This window comes from Lygodium microphyllum, chromosome 19 (assembly GCF_053477565.2).
Source record: "Lygodium microphyllum isolate KBCC chromosome 19, Lygodium_microphyllum_v1.1.10, whole genome shotgun sequence".
Classification (NCBI taxonomy): Eukaryota; Viridiplantae; Streptophyta; class Polypodiopsida; order Schizaeales; family Lygodiaceae; genus Lygodium; species Lygodium microphyllum.
In genome coordinates this window covers 11,253,087-11,269,752 of record NC_141153.1, presented here as the reverse complement: position 1 = coordinate 11,269,752, position 16,666 = coordinate 11,253,087, and positions in this window count along the sequence as shown.

Sequence of the window (16,666 nt, the reverse complement as noted above, 5' to 3'; positions counted from 1 at the left end):
TCGTTTGGGGGTAATGCTTATTCACTCCTAGGGAAGTGCAAGGTAGTCGTTTCTATCGAGTCTGAAAGTAACCAACTTTCTTCCATGTGTTGCCTAACACTAAAGGAGCCGATAATATGTCACTATTAGGTCGTACTTTCAAGAAGCAAACGAACTGTAATGTGGATTACAACCTAAGCCGCATTCATCTTGCTATAGGCAATGTGCGTATAGTGACGACTTTCAGCAAGAGCTGTCTTGACTCCTCCACCATTACGAAGCGACCGGTAGAAACCCCTAAGACCATGCTTCAGCCCAAGTCTAAACAGAAGAAAACTACGGCCTCGTGCCAGGCTCTCGACCCCAGGCCCAAACCCACCAAGAGTGCTCACAAGGCCAAGGAGTCCAAGTTTATATGGGTGCCAAAACGGCAAAAACCACATCTGGGTAGACCACCCAAGCGTGATCCTAAATGCCAAAATCATCAACCGTCATGGCCTAAGAGGCAGTCTAAACGCTATCGACATAGGCGATGGATCCCCAAAGATCTCTTGCGAGCACAAGGATACTACGAGGGCAACCCTTGGATTTGGATGCCTAAAAATGGCCAGCTAAAAAGCTCATCTACAAGCAATCTCACCCCAGTGAGGGAGGCTTGTACACGTGGTGTCCAGAACATAGTCAGCACACCATTGCCAGCTGTGGCTAGTAAGCCCCAGCTCATCTATCGACCAAAGCAAATGCCACAAGCCTTAAACTTACCTAATCCAGAGAACTTAAAATTCCCTATGACTGCTCACTCAGAACCCAGCACAACTCCCACGCCCCCAGAGCTTCCTACAGCACCTCAAAGTGCTTCGAAGTGCAAAGCCCAACCTGTGACACTGATGATGGAGTCACCACTATCCAGTCTAGTCGCACCATCCCCACCAGCAGGTCTTAAACCTTCCTACACGGTACGACCTTTCCTTTCCTTGGCTAAAAACCTCACCGCGACTTCTGGGAATGACTTAATAACCTGCATCAAGATGTTGGAAAAAACTTTCACTACATTCGTTAGAAGTTATGAGAGGCTAGACCTAGGTCTTCTTCACAAAACACTTGCTTTGGAGGTTCGTGCATTACCATGCACTTGGGAAGAATACGAACTTATGACCACTAAATTCCCCAAAATTGCTGCCGAACTGATAGCAAACGACGAAATCTCAACGGAGCAAGTTGCCCTTAGAAGACTAATCACTTCATATTGTAAGCCTCCTCGTTCTATTCCTGAACACGAGTTGCAAGAGCTCATGCAGATGGCAAGCTCGCCTTCCACGTTCTTGCAGCAGTGGTTTGCTCTGAGAATCTAATGGGAGAAAAAAGGTTGTCGGATAATGACCAATGCTGAGCAACGCAGGGCAGTTAAAACCATCGCATATGACCCTACTTATGTGGCACCTATCCCGTTTAGGGTTTTGGCCATCGCCCGCAACCAGCATTTAGACGACCAAGTGCTCGCTCACCCCTACATTGACCAATTCCTCACAGAAGAGGAATTACATGTTGCCAGCTGCCTTAATACTGGAGATCTCGTTCAGATGTCTTGACCTACATCTCCCAAGTCTCCATCCAACCATCTGCTCTTGATTGTCATGTCCAACTCAAATACAATCCAAGCTTCTATGATTGGTTATTGGCTAAGTAAGTCAACCCACGTGAAACAACGTTTGCCTCATCCTTCCCGTGCTAATCCTAGGAAGGATTCCTTGAAAGATCCAAGATGGGGGGAGAAATGTGAGCAAGAGCAGAGAAAAATGAGAGTTATGCTATCTAGCTAGCAGAATGTTATGATTAATTAAGTTTCAATGGAAGAATACTGCAAGGGAAAACAATAGCAATTGCTGCTGTGAGCCTGTCTCTAAAATTCAAGCCTCTAAGCAAGTATACCAATTTTGGGCACATACATTTTTCTCTCAAAATTGAGTTTTGATTAGAAATAAGCCGATCTTTAAGAATTAATGTTGGCATGGTGTGTTGACAGGTAACCACCATGGCAGGATAAGACAAAGGGGGCAAACTCCCATTTTCTGAAGAAGAGATGACCAATTTAGGCATCAGCATCGAGACACGAGGATTCAATCAATTCGCCTTCAAGCACACGCTAAATCTGGATGAGGCCATCCTGGAGAAACCTACGATCAAAGACTTGGTGGACAGATGCCACCTCCACAAGTATGTGGAAAAGGTGGGGCAGGCCGTGGATTACGGCATGTGTGTGGACTTTTTGAGGAACTTCAACAAGGGCAGGAACTGTGGCACTGTCATAGTGAGGACAGGGGAGCAGGAAAGAAGAATTGAAGTGCCCCTCAATGCGGCAATTGTAGAGAAGGCCTTGGGGCTCGTACCTAAGAAAGAGAGGCGGCCGAGAAGGGATGTTTACTCCATGATGGGGGTAAAGAAAGAAGAGGTGCACACAGTGGATGGAATCAGCTTGGCTGACATCCCGGATTCAGTAGTGAAATTGAAAGTGAAGGTGATCCACACACTCTTCTCGGGCCAAAGGTACAATGCATTGATGAATAGGATCGGGGTCCCTCTGTTAGAAAGCATCACAGCAGGAGTCCCTGAAGAGCTACTGGAATGGGTTCGTGCAGAAAACCATTCAAAGCTCAGCTGCCCTTCTCACTCCAGCGGAAGCACCAGCAGGAGGAGAATCCCCTGCCTCAACCGCACACTCCACAAGAAAGAAACCTGCCTCAAAGGCAACCACAATTAGATACGGTGGTATTTTGACAGCCATCATAGATGAAGCAATAAAGGATGCTGGCGTCATGGAGGAGTGAGCTGTGCATCAAAGCCCACCTCACCACGAAGGAGGAGAATCAAGCGAAAGAACGATAAGTGACAAGGGAGAATAGGAGGTGCCGCCTACACGAGCAAGCAAACCCAAAGAACAAAAGAAAGGGGACAGGAGATAGAAGGAAAGGAAAGAGAAATTAAGCAAAGAAGAACGAGCTGACATCAAGAGGGCTCAAAGAGAGTCTAGGAGGGCTGAGGAAGAAAGAAGGAGGAAAGAGGAGGAGGAGCTTGCAAGGATAAGAGAAGAGTCAAAGAAGGCAGAAGAGGACAGGAAAAGAAGGGCAGAAGAAGAAGTTGAAGAGCACAGACTGAAGGAACTGGCCGAGTTGGCAGAGGCTACACGAAGATCTGTGGAAGAGACCCACGAGGGTGGAGAGCTCGAACCCATGAGTCCCCGTCATAAAGCCGAAGCTAGTGCAAGTGTGGAAGCAGCTCCAGTGGGCTGTAGGCAAGGGCAAGTCCCTACTACATCCACTTCCTTCCTCTTTTGTGCCTACAGCGGCTGAAACCACGACTGTAACCACCGCACAACCCACACCTCCCCTCTACACAGCACAGCTCATGAACATGGTGCAAATGCTAGTGAGCAAAGTGGCCAAAATCGTGCCAGAAACCAGATTGAAAAGGCCCACTGCCATAGATGCAGAGTCACGGCAAGACCCTAAACGACAAAGGCTGGAGGCATCGACCACTACGCCCCATACTCCCATGCATGCCAACACTGACTATGACGCATATGTGGCCGAGCTACTGACACAACTGGACAAGGCGAAAGAAGAGAAGAAAGTGGTCTTGCTGGAGCTAGAGAAAGAAAAAGAAACATTAGCTGCCCTTAGGCTAGAAGTCTCAAGGCAGGGAGCCGACCGACGAAGAGAAATAAAGGCCCTATAGGACCAACTAGCAGCAAAAATGAAGGAAGTCCAGGACAATGAAAGCCACCTTAGACAAAGGCTGGAAGATGAGGAGCAGAACCTGGTGGCAGAACAAAGGAGTCTAAAGCTACTAATGCAGCAATACAATGATCTATAGCAAAGGGTCGCTCAAGTGGAAATGCTCAACCAGGAGGTTCAGGAAGGCGAAGCCAGTATACCACAAGAACATACCACGGAGCCCCGGTCATGGCAGGAGCTAAAAGAATAAAACATGTTAATAAGCGAAATCGAGTTCCTAAAGAGTGAGGGGCCAGGAGTCTCAGCAGTTGAAGCAAAACGGCTACAAGATGAAGTGCAAAGATTACAAGATGCACTGGAGACCTCCCAGGAAGATGTAGAGGCCCTCATGGCCATGGCTTTCAATCAAAAAAGACTATTCCTCCTAAAATCCAAAGCCAAGAGCAGCTGGTGTAGGAAAAATCAGAAGTACTGGTGGCCGAGGTGCACCAAAGGCTCAGCATTGTAGATCAAGCCAAAGGGATTGCTGAAGAGTAGCTGGCTCAGAAGTTAAGAGAAAGGGACCAGTTATGGTTTTTAACAAATGAGCAGCAACAAGTAGTAACCACCCTGACGAGCCAACTGGAGGAAGAAAGGAAAAGGATGGAGGAAAGAGCTATGGAATGGGAAAGGAAAAATTTTGACAGGGTGAGGGACTTGACCGAACGCCTGGCAGTGGCAGAATGAGAAAGAATGCTTGCAGAAGCTAGGGTTGAGGCTGCTGAAATAACTTCTAAAACACAGCGGTAGGCCTTCCTCAACACGGTGCTCCACGTCACACAAGCTGAGGGCGATGATCCAATGGAAAAGGTGAAAAGAAAGTTGGAGCTAACCACCCAAACTCTAAGATATGGTCTTCAAGAGCGGGAGCTCCCAACGAGTACAGGGATCACTAAAGAGCAACAATTCCGCTACCTACGCTGTACGGGCCTTTCCACTACTGAGCTCAAGGAGCTAGGTTTTCAGGAGTATGAACAGCCACCACCACCACCGCCAGTCATCCCATCAGTGGTTGAGCGACATATCAAAGAGGGTCTGGATTTCGAGCAAGCTGATGAAGAAGAGCAACAAAGAATGCCGAGTCCGCCTCAACCCGATATCCCACAGGAAGAGCCTGCAGATGCCCATCTACCTGAGCACATAGTTGCAGCAAGGAGAAGAAGACAAGAATTAGCTGAGGAGGCCCAACGCCAAGCACGCACACTTCCAAGACAACTTCCTGAGGAGCCCATGCCACTGAGAAATGATACACATCCTGTAGACTGGCCCCAGGAGTTGGTCATCTGGCGTCAGTGAGAGTTCCATAAGAGGCCGTTTGAGCTTTCGTTTGCTTTCCCACTCTCTCTAGACTGGGCCCTGCCTCTAGGAGTCATAGCCAAGATCAAGGATCTGGCTAATGAACTTGCAAACAAGTGGATAGAATAGAGGAGCATGATAATGACTAGGTGGCGATAAGAGCCACATGAGTACTAGGAAGATAAGGTCAATCTGGTCCCCAAAACCGTCCAAGGCTACGAGGCACAACCGAAATGGCGGAGGAGGATTTGGGACACCAATTTTGATGCATGGACCGCCTTTTGTAGTTCACTCCCCGAAGAGCGCAATGATCCTATCTACATGCCCTACCCCCGTAGGCATGGAGTGGACTATGATAGAGACCTGCATGGGGATTATGACTTCCCGAAAATATATAATGTAAATGCTAGGAGCCTCGAGGAATGCTTAGTGTTTAGGTTAGAGGATATACTTCCTTCTATAAACCGTTTTCTTGTAGACTTCTCTTCCTGCCCAGATCCAGCGTTTTTGACCACTTGTAATTACCTCCGACTTATCAAATTCCTGCTACTCCAAAAACCCGCAGCAGAAGAAGCCCATCTCCCCCCACTCTTCTTTGATATCAACCTAGGAATAGATAGTAGAGCTATGACTAGGTTAATGATGCGGGCTACTCTCCTTCCTTCCTTCTGTCTAGAGCTCATAGAAAATATGAGTGACACCTGCTTTGCAAGGTGTAATCACCCTTTCTTGTCAACCACTCCTCTGAGAGCTAAAGCCGATATTAAAGAATACCTACAAAGTCGCGCATTCTTATGGCAATGCCTACGACCGCCCCGTGATTAAATGGGTGTGATATACCTTGCCAATTGTACTCCCTCTCTCATTATTATTTTAAAATAAAAAATTAAGAAAAAGAGAAAAGAAAAAAAGAAAAGAAAAGAAAAGAAAAAAGAAACAAAGACAAGGTAACTGGAGAACACGACAAGAGCAAAAATAGCAAAGCTGAAAGATGAATCTACTACTAAGCAGGTTAACAAGGAGGACACTTCACATGTGCTTGCAGTCTCCCTTCAGTGTTATTGTGCACCACACTCACTGCATCTAGGATTCTCTCTAGCCCCTCCCCCACTTCACACTTAGGGCACATCAAGGGCAGGACTTTCAGACCTGTCACCCTAAGTTTTGCACTGCACCTCCAACGACGCACGAACTGGGTCCTCAGGTGTGGGACATTACCAAGGGCTTGCCCAAGGTTAGACCCATCTCCCAGTTCCACTGGCACGGGCACCATGCACTACACAGTGAGATAGACACACCCCCTAGAAAGTGCACAACTTTTCTTGCAGGTTATGTTCGTGTTTCAAGAACTGGCTGCTTGGCTGAAGAAGATCATCCACTACATCCTCCAATGACAAGGAATTTTTCCATGAGTCGGACATGACTCCATTCCCGCAACTTTAGGAGCTTCGCTGTGAAGGTCTAAAGGGCTCAACAGACTTCATGTTGCCAAACATCCGTCTACTGATGGTGGCTGCCATGACTGAACCAAATCAAGCAGAAGGAAACCCCAGTGATGGATCTGCCATTGGCATAGATCTTGGAACCTCATCGTCCAATGATTCATGCCCAATGCCTCAAGATCTACGGATCGCTTATTGATTCCACAAGCATGAAGACCTTCAACTCAAAACTGAAGACATTCTACTCAAAGACAAGGATCTTCAACCACAGCCACGGATTTTCAAGGCAAACAGCGTTCGGGGGGTTTCTCCAGAATAAATCCCTCCAATACCATCCTCCTAAGGGATTGCTTATTGCTTCAAGCATTTTGGATACTCAAGGACAATGGCTACCTAAAGGGGCTCCACAACAGTATGAAAGATGCTGAGTATCTTCATGGAGCCTAAAGCACGCCGGAACCTCTCCTAGTCATCATCATCAAACTCCATCACTTCTCATTCACAAGCATCAATGTCATCTACCCACCAGTTCCACCTCGCAACAGTATCATCTATCCCACTACCTCCCACCACAGTGCCATGGGACTGGCACTTGGCTAGGAGGGGGGTAATGTTTACCGCAGCACAGAGGAGCGGGAAATGGAAAAAAAGAAATAGCAAAAGGCGCAGGACAAAAAGAGGAAAAAGATGCCTTAACCGGTAACCAAACCCTAGAAAAAATTAAAAACACGGGCACGACCCTCAGGAAGTCTTAGAGTCGCCCAAGGAGAGTAAAAGAGTAAAAAGCGCACCATTAAGTGTGAAAATGCTCCCAAATCCTTGTAAGAGAGCGCCAGGCTCACTCCTGTGCAAATTTTATGCATTAGTTGGGAATAGGATAGACTAGAACGGTGGGAAATGAGAAATGGACCTAGGCTAATGGCTAGCCATGTAAAAAAGGGGATGACCGCCCATGAAAAGTAGGGCATGTATATAAAGTTGAAAAGTGAATGAGAAGCTCATTCTTGTGTGTGGACAAATCTTCTTCTTCTTCTTCTTCTTCTCTTGTTTCTTGCCTCCTTGCTTGTGCTTGAGAGAGGGATTGAGAGAGTGTGAGGGAGTGATTGTGTGAGAGTGAGGGATCTTGGAGAAGAAGCTCTCCATCTTCACTCTCCATCTTCCCTTCCTCTCTTCTCTTCTCTTGTCTCGCGCATGGCTATGGAGGATGAAGCTCTTGGGAGAGGGATTGAGGTTGCTTGAGCTTGCCTCAAGGATCATGGAGCTACCGGTGTGCAAGAAAGAGGAGGGTACCTGATCGAGCAACAAGGTAAGCTCACTACACCCGTAAGGTAGGCATTGCGCATCGGCTATGTGAGAGGTAGCCATGGCCTCTCGGTTCGAAACACTTGAGCAATAAGTGGTCCGTAGGTCTCGGGGTAGAGCTTGAAGCTCCCCTCCAGGGAGCTTTCACTCAATCGCCAAGACCCACGGACCGCTTATTGCTTCAAGCGTTCCAAGCCGAGCACTAATGGCTACCTCTCACATAGCCGACGCGCCATCCATATCTACGGGTGTAGTGAGCTTACCTCCATGCCATTCGAGTTACCTCCTCTCCCGCGCACTTCGGTAGCTGCACGATCCAAGTGCAAGCTTTAAGCAAGCTCCATCCTCAAGCTCCACGCTCCAAAGCTCCATCATCGCGAGCAAGAGAGAAGAAGAGAAGAGAAGAGAAGAAGATAGGAGAAGATGGAGAGCTTCTCCACCCCACGGTCCCTCACCCTCACACTCTCACACTCCCTCTCTCAAGCACAAGCTCAAGCAAGCAAGAACAAGAAGAAGAAGAAGAAGAAGAGAGCCACTTTTTGCTACACACAAGAATGAGCTTCTCATTCACTTTTCAACTTTATATACAAAACCCTAAATCCCTTTTTGGCGGTCATCCCCTTTTTCCCTTTTTTACATGGCCGACCGTAGCCTAGGCCCTTTTTCCCATTACCCTTCTATCTTCCTAGCTTCCTTTCTATCGCCCATCTAGCTTTACAAATTGCACGGGTGAGAGCCCAGCGCTCCTTGAATTAAACCATGATGCGCTTGCACTCTTTTACAAAAGTTTTGACTTGCGCTTTTCCTTGAGCACCTTTGTCTTCCGTTTCTCTTTGCCTTGGCCTTTGTCTTTGTCTTTGTCTTTTGCTTTAGCTTTCCGGATTTTCCACCGCTTGGCACTCTTTTACAAGATTTCAGGGTGCGCCTTTGTATTTTAAAATGCACGCCTTGGACTTTTTAAGGTTACCTTTGTGCTTTTGGCCTTTTCTCCTCTTCTTTCTTCAGTCGGGCTACCTTTTTTCCGCCTTTGCCCTGCGTCTTTTTTATTTCCTTTTGCTTTCTTCGTGTTGGGGTTAACATCTACATGTAATATACTAGTTCTCACAGCAAGACATATAAGTGGAAATTCATGAAATACACCATACTTGCAAAGAAATACAAGAAATGCACCATATTTGCAAGGAAGCCATAGCCAAGGTAGCTAAGCATAAAATAGTATTGCCATGGAAGGCTGAGAATCATAGATGTAAGCTGCAATATGAATACTCACCTCATGTCAAGGTGGGATATGGTATGCACCCCATATCTTGGTAACTAAGAGCATGCACCCTCTTAGATGGTAGGAGAAAGGAACCTCAAAGCATGTATTTCTTTAAAATGGCAAAAAAGATCCCTCACATGTTACATCCTCACCTTTTATACTTAACCCTAGCCTAGTCTTATGCTTTATTACAAGCCATCCCGAACTAAAAGAGCTTTGTCCTAAAAGCTGAATTGGGAACAAATTATAAAGATGATTACAATAGCTTGAATAATTTGGAATCATGCTGTAATGAAGCTCTATGTTGATGAAGATCAAAGAAGTTGATGAAGAAGGACCATATAAACGGAACAGACTACTGTAAACTATCCAAAATTGGCCATATCTTGGGCTAGAAGTGGTTGATTTCCATGTGCGAGATATAAAAATGTATAGGACAACATGTAGTATCCAGCCATGCCTTTGAATTTTGATGCCGATGAAACAATTTACTCACATAGAAATTTAATATAACAAGTTGTTACTGCCCTATTTACGAACTATCCTCTTACTTAAGCCATGAAAATTGTTCCAAATATGATGCTTGTTGCCATGAAGAATCTTCAATAGGCAAACCCTTCCATTTGACTAGTATTCCACAAGGATACGGTTCCTTAGAACCTTCTCCCGCTTGCCAATAATCTCCTCAGGCTCATATATGATCAAACTATCATCATCCAAGGAAGGTAGTTCTTCAAGAACTTGAATTTGAGGACCCACATGCTTTTTAAGCTAAGACACATGAAAGACATTATGGATTCTTGTGTTTGAAGGTAAATCTAGTTGATAAGCAAGATCCCCAACTCGCTTGACAATACGATAAGGACCATAAAACCTATGAGCAAGTTTGTTGTGTCCTCCTTTAAGAGAAGTATAATGTTCATTATCTCTTGAGCTTTGAAAATGTTGCCCTTGCATTGCTTCATAAGGGCCTCCATCTTTTCCAGCTCCTCACAGGCTTGTGGATTTACATCTTCATGAAACAATGTGGAGGGTACTTGTACTTTGTAGCCATATAAAGCTTCAAAAGGAAACATTCCAATGCTCATATGGTAAGTATTGTTGTAACAAAACTCTGCAATATGGAACAATTGGTCCCATGCATTTTGTGTCTCATGTCAAAAGTGCCTCAAATAAACTTCTAGCCATTTGTTAACTCGTTCGGTTTGCCCATCCATTTGTGGGTGATATGCGATATTAGGAGTCAAAAGAGCCCCCATTGAAGAGAAAAAAATCCTCCAAAAGTTGTCCATAAACTTAGTGTCGCGATCGGCCACAATCTTCATTGGCAAACCATGAAGCTTGAAAATACATTCCATGAATTGTTGAGCCGCTTGCTTTGCTATAAATTGGGCCTTAGTAGGGATGAAATGGGCTGATTTATTCAACCAATCAACTAACACATAAATGCTATTCCACCTATGCTTAGTTGTAGGGGATCCCACAATAAAATCCATGGAGATATCAGTCCATTTGCCTTGAGGAATAGGGAATGGCTGAAGTAAGCCGCCGGGTAGAAGAGATGAGTCTTTATTTTGTTGACACGGAAGACATTGCATCACATAATCCTTGATATCCCACCAAATGTCCTTCCAATAGAAGCTCTTATGGATGTTGTCAAATGTTTTGAACAGCCCATGATGACTCGTTAAAGGTGAAGAATGCATCTCATGCAAAATACGGTCTTTGAAAGAGGATTGTGGTGTCAAGTAGACTGTACCATGATACCATAAAAGACCATTGTACCAATTGAAATTAGGATACTCTTCTCCTTTTCCTTGCTGAAATGCCTTCATCATCTTTGATGCTTACTCATCAAGCAAATATTCTTCTAGGATATCATGAATCCAATCCCTATGTACAATTGAAATCGAAGATAAAGAACATATCCACATACGTGATAAAGCTTCCGCCACAACATTATCTTTTCCAGCCATGTAAGATATTTCAAAATCATAGCTTTGAAGAGCAGCTAGCCACCTCCTTTGTTTAGGGGACAAATTTGGTTAGAAAAGGAAGTATTTCAGTACACAATGATCGCTCTTCACCTTGAAATGGATGCCATATATATAGTAATGCCACTTTTTGATAGCATGCAAAATTGCCAACATCTCTTGTTCATATACATGTAGTTGATGTTCCTTGTCATCAAGCTTGCGACTTTCATAGGCTATAATTGCATGGTCTTGATACAAAACAGCCCCAACTCCTCTTCCACTAGCATCCGCACATATAATGAATTCCTTAGAGAAATCCGGGACTACAAGAATAGGTGCTGAAACTAATAGAGATTTCAGCTCATTAAAACTCTTGTCAGCTACTATGGAGTCCCAAAAGAAAGCTTCTTTCTTCAACCTATCGGTCAAAGGAGCCGCAACATGAGCATAATTTTTTATAAACCTCCTATAGAATGAAGATAATCCAAGAAAACCCCTCAAGGAAGTAGAATTCGTAAGAGTAGGCCACTCTTTGACACCTTTCACCTTGTTAGGATCCACACATGATTTCTTTACACATTTTCTTCATAGAAATCAGCTCCATTTACTTTTTACCAATGCCCTTCAATATTATAGGCTATCCATTCCATTGGAATTCCATCAGCATGTTTTACAAGTCCAAAGAAAAATTTCCAATGGTTTTCAACCAATCGTGGCCAATGACAATATCTATGGGACCCATTTCCAAAGTGATCAAGTCCACTTCCATAATACATGAAAGAGATAGAGTAATAGGAGTGTGTAGGCATACTTCGTTACTTCATTCATAAGTTCCATTGGCCACTTGAATCTTCAACAACAGTTTCATTCGTTGAGGAAGCAATCTCAACCCATGCAAATATTTTTTATTAATGAAGCTATGGTTGCTGCCCATATCAATCAAAAGGTGAATCGTTCTATCATTGATCAACCCCTCAAATCTAAGGGTGTTTTCTCCTTTACAACCAGTCCATGCATCATGAGAGATTGCACATAAAGAACCACCTAGATCAAAAGGAAAACTATCCACACTATCATAAAATTCATCATTATTTCCTTCATCTTCATCATGCATTTCTTCAACCATAAGGTTTGCTTCCAGATGAAATACATTCCCCTCTTCACTTTCATCCTCATCCAGCTTGTTAATGATGACAAAGTTAAGCTTGCTACTTTTGGATTTGCATTTCATCCTATGGTCTTGTGTCCACTTTTCTCCACACTTGAAACATAACCCTTTGGCCCTCATGTCTCTTATTTGATCATTTGAAAGGACTTTACTATAAGTGTTGTTTTGAGATCCCTTTTGTGTATTTTTACCCCTTGCAAAGCTTTATTTTGCTTCAACCATTGGTCTATAACCATTTCCTCCACTTGGTTTTGATCCATAAGCTATTAGATATGTAGGCAACTTGCTGTAATTACTGCTGTAGGTACTAGTTCCCTTACCTTCTTGCCTATAAACATCCCTTTGCTGGCTGAAATGTGCTCCAACCCTTGAAGGCTGATTAGGTAATGAATACCCTGTACTTTTTTGTTGAACCCCCATTGATTCTCTTCTATATTTCTGCCCATATCTTTCAGCATATAAAATGGCTTCATGAATTTTCTTGGGTTGCATCGCACCTACTTCCGAAGAGAGGGCTAAATCTAGACCAAAAATGTATTTGTTCAACTTGGCCAATCATCAATCCCTTCAATGTACATAGAAAGATTAAGGAACATATTAGAGTAATCACAAACAGGCATGCCCCTTTGTTGAAGACCATACCATCTTCTTCGCAATCTTTCTTTCTCCATTGGAGAGACAAACACTTCCAACATTGTCTTCTTAAAATCCTCCCAAAAGAAGTAAAATTGTGACCAACTCTTTGCATATATCTCCACCATGTATGCACGTAGTCTTCAAGATGGAGTGCCGCAAAATAGATCTTGGCTTCATCATGGCAAGGAAAAAGTGTGAAGTACATCTCTAATTTGTTAACCCATTCTTCCCACTCCGTTGGAGATGCATTATCCCCCTTGAAGTTGGAAATGGCAATCTTTTCTTTGTACTCCCTTTCATTATAGGTTGGTTGGAAATTGTTGGAGTGCTATCCAAGAGATGATTGTCTCTAAGAATCTCTATTCATGGATTCTCTTCCAGAAGAATTTGGTCTAGAAGTATTACCACCATGATTCGGTTGTCCCAATCCAAAAGAATGATGATGTCCATTTGTGGGCTGACCATGAAATGACTTGTCTTTGTTGGTGATATCATGAAATAACATTCTTTCATCAAATCTTCCACTCTTATCATGAAAATCCAATTCTTTTTGCTTAATGGTAGATTAAGAGGAAAAAGATTTGTAAAAGGGGTCACATCCATGAAACTCCTCATTCTCTTCTTCTCTTAAGTCCTCCTCTTCTTCATAAGCAACCTCACGTCTTGAATTGAATTGAGAATGGGTATGATGCTTTGATGACATTGGTGGCTAATAATGAGCACTCTTCAATGTTGATGGCTCTCCTTTCTCAAAGGTTGACATTATAGGCTGATCAATCTCCTTTCCTTTTATATTGGAGGGTTGGGCTGAAGCATTTTCAATATGAGAAGTGGGTACATTTGGTGGGAAAGATGTGGTTTGATCCTTCAGGTCCTTGATAGCTGCTACTACATCTTCAAATCCACTCTTCATAAACTTGACCAACTAAAGTTCTTCATCCACTTTGTTGGATGTGTTCTCAACCTTTTTCAAGGATTTGGATAGTTTCTTATAATGATCATGCATTCCAATGTTTAGCATACACATCTCCCTTGAAAGCATAGAGTCTTTAAAAGGTTCGGGAGACAAGGTATTTCCATCATTACCCACTCGTGCACTATGAGCATTACCAATGCTTACAACATCATCTTGTTGGTCATTATTGAGGGCTTCATTTGCATTTTTTTTAATCATTGATATATTCTCTAATGTCTTCTTGAATGGTCTCCATGACTTGATCTTTTATTTTGTTTTTGGTTATTATGGATAGGTGCTATCAAAGATGATTGTGGGGAAGAAAACTGTCAATAACTTGCTTAGTATTGCACCAATGCCAATGGTTTCTTGATCCAAAGGAAGCTTATATAGTAGGGATATTTCAAAATTAGCAAAATCTTAGCTTGCAATAGGGTATATGGGTGAAATGAACTCAAAAGACGCACCCCTGTCAGCTTGTCTAGGTGCAGTCTCACTAGACCCCCTGTCAGAAATTTTGCTATAACTTTTGCTCCTAGAGTCTGATTACTAAATTTTTTTATTCAAATCAAAGTTTGATATCCCCTCTTCAAAGCTAGCTATCAAGCTCCCAAATCAGATGATGACAAAAATCCGTGTAATAGAAACTATGAACCTATCCTGTGAAATCCTGCAACCTGTAAACACCCTATGGAAACCCTGTTTCACCCTGAAATGGGTTCTGTAGTACTTGTAGACCCCCTGAAACAACTAATAGATTAGTGATGGTCTGTAGGGCACCTATAGGTATCCAAGAAACACATGCAATTGATAGGCACCTATTGGAAAGACCTGTATATTTGTTCAAGGATGTCACAAACTGCCCTGTTTGGTACCACTAGTCTTCAAGTCTTCATCCACCCTTTCCCAAGTGGTCTTCCGTGGTCCACCACCTGTGGTGAGGGGGTATGCAAAGTTCCTTCCGGCCAGGTTGTGCACCCCTATGGAGTCTTAAATATCAAGGGAGGGTTGCCTCTCTTTTGTCTTGCTATCTCATCCGGCTTCGACCTTTTTCCTCAATCAGAATATACATGGCAAGGCTAGTTTTCTAACAATCTATGTGTGATATGCATGGCTTAATCAATTTTTTTCCATTTCATGATATACAATAACGGGAATGGAATAGGGCTAGAATTGAAATGGGAATAGGTAAGGAATACTTATAGAAGTGACTCACTACTTTACAATTTTATTCCACTTACCACTTGATTCTACTCTCAGCCAAATTACATTCAATCCATCAAGTAATCAAGGTTAGGATTAGGCATAAAGTTTCCAACAAATGGAGGAGATTATTAACAATTGGCTTCTAATTTTTAATTGAGATAGATGAAAAGAATTCAGCATAACATCATTCAGCCCTAAGTTGGGTCTAAATGAAATCAAATGGTAATTCTTTGATTCTCCCTTTTCAACAATTGGATGGCTTAAGCAATTGGATATTAAAGGGATTAAGAGTGAAATTTAGAAATACCTCTTTCATTGTTGGAAGATGATTATGGAGTCTCCAATTACCATTTGATACTTGAATTTCTTGATCTCCCACTTGATGTAGCCAAGAATATCCTGAAATTGCAATCCCCATGATGAATATGTCGCTCATAGACTCCAATTTTCCTTCAAGAAAGCTCCAATATCCAAAAATTTTGATAGAACTGATCCTTGTAACCCAAATGTGGTTGGAAATTTGAAAGGGAATCAATGTTAAGCATCCGAAAGGGTAGAAGACTTCAATCCTTGATAGAGAACTCTTCCATTGAAGCACATAAGCTTTTATATGCTGCCCATACACTTGCAATGCCAAGAAGAAGCCCTATTCTTGCAATATTGAAGTAAGACCAGGAATTATTGACATAATCCCGTGTATAGAAGCTTTAGGATGCATCAAGAACCAAAAGCCCCATGATACCATCCTTCAAAGTCCAAAAATTCTTAAAATTCAAGTGGCTGCCCTGTTTTGCCCCAATTCAAGAGAAAAGAATGCTTCAATCTTGCAAGAAATCTTCAATGTCGGTCCAATACTTGATGTAGATGCTTGTCCTTGCTATTAGGAAGCTAGAAGAAGTCAAGAAGAGGCCAAATCTTCAAGAAATTGAAGGATTCCTCATGGTGTACATTTTCAACCATGGCTAGGGTTTGAAGACAGATTCAATCTTAAAGGAAAGAGAAGGAATAATGCCATTGATGCCTTGTACATCACCTTTGTGATCCAAATGACCTTGTGGAAGAGCTTGTAGCCTCCAATCTTCAAACGTTTGATGGAATGGTAGCTTCAAGTGATGGAAAATTGGCACAAAATGCTGCCAGTATGCTTCTTCAACCATGTGATGGGTACTTCACTAAATCCAAGTATATAGGTGTTTAATCTCAAGCTTAGGATGCCTACTTTGATCCTATATAGGTTGCATAGATTATAGAAACAATGGGAGAGAGAGATGAGTAATTTCCTCCATGGAAGCTTGAAGAAGAAAGCTTGAGAAAGAGGAAAGAGGCTTGTTCCAAAAAGTAATCCAGGGTTCAGCCCCACTAATCCATGGTTAGACCACAATCAGGATCAAGAATCTCCCAAAATGACCCTCAAATGGACAATGAGCTGCTAAAATGACCTTGAAGCTGCCATTTCTCCCTCCTGCCTTCTTCAAGATCCACTAATTTGGTCCCAACTTGCTATAGAAGACTCCCACTAGTCACAGTTTGAACTGTGTAGACCCATGTGACTAAATTTTTGGCTCCCAGTCACCCTATAACCATGTTGTGACTAGATTCTCCATGAAAATGACTCTTCCCATGGATCAAAGTCCATGCTCTGATACCAATGTAATATACTAGTTCTCATTGAAAG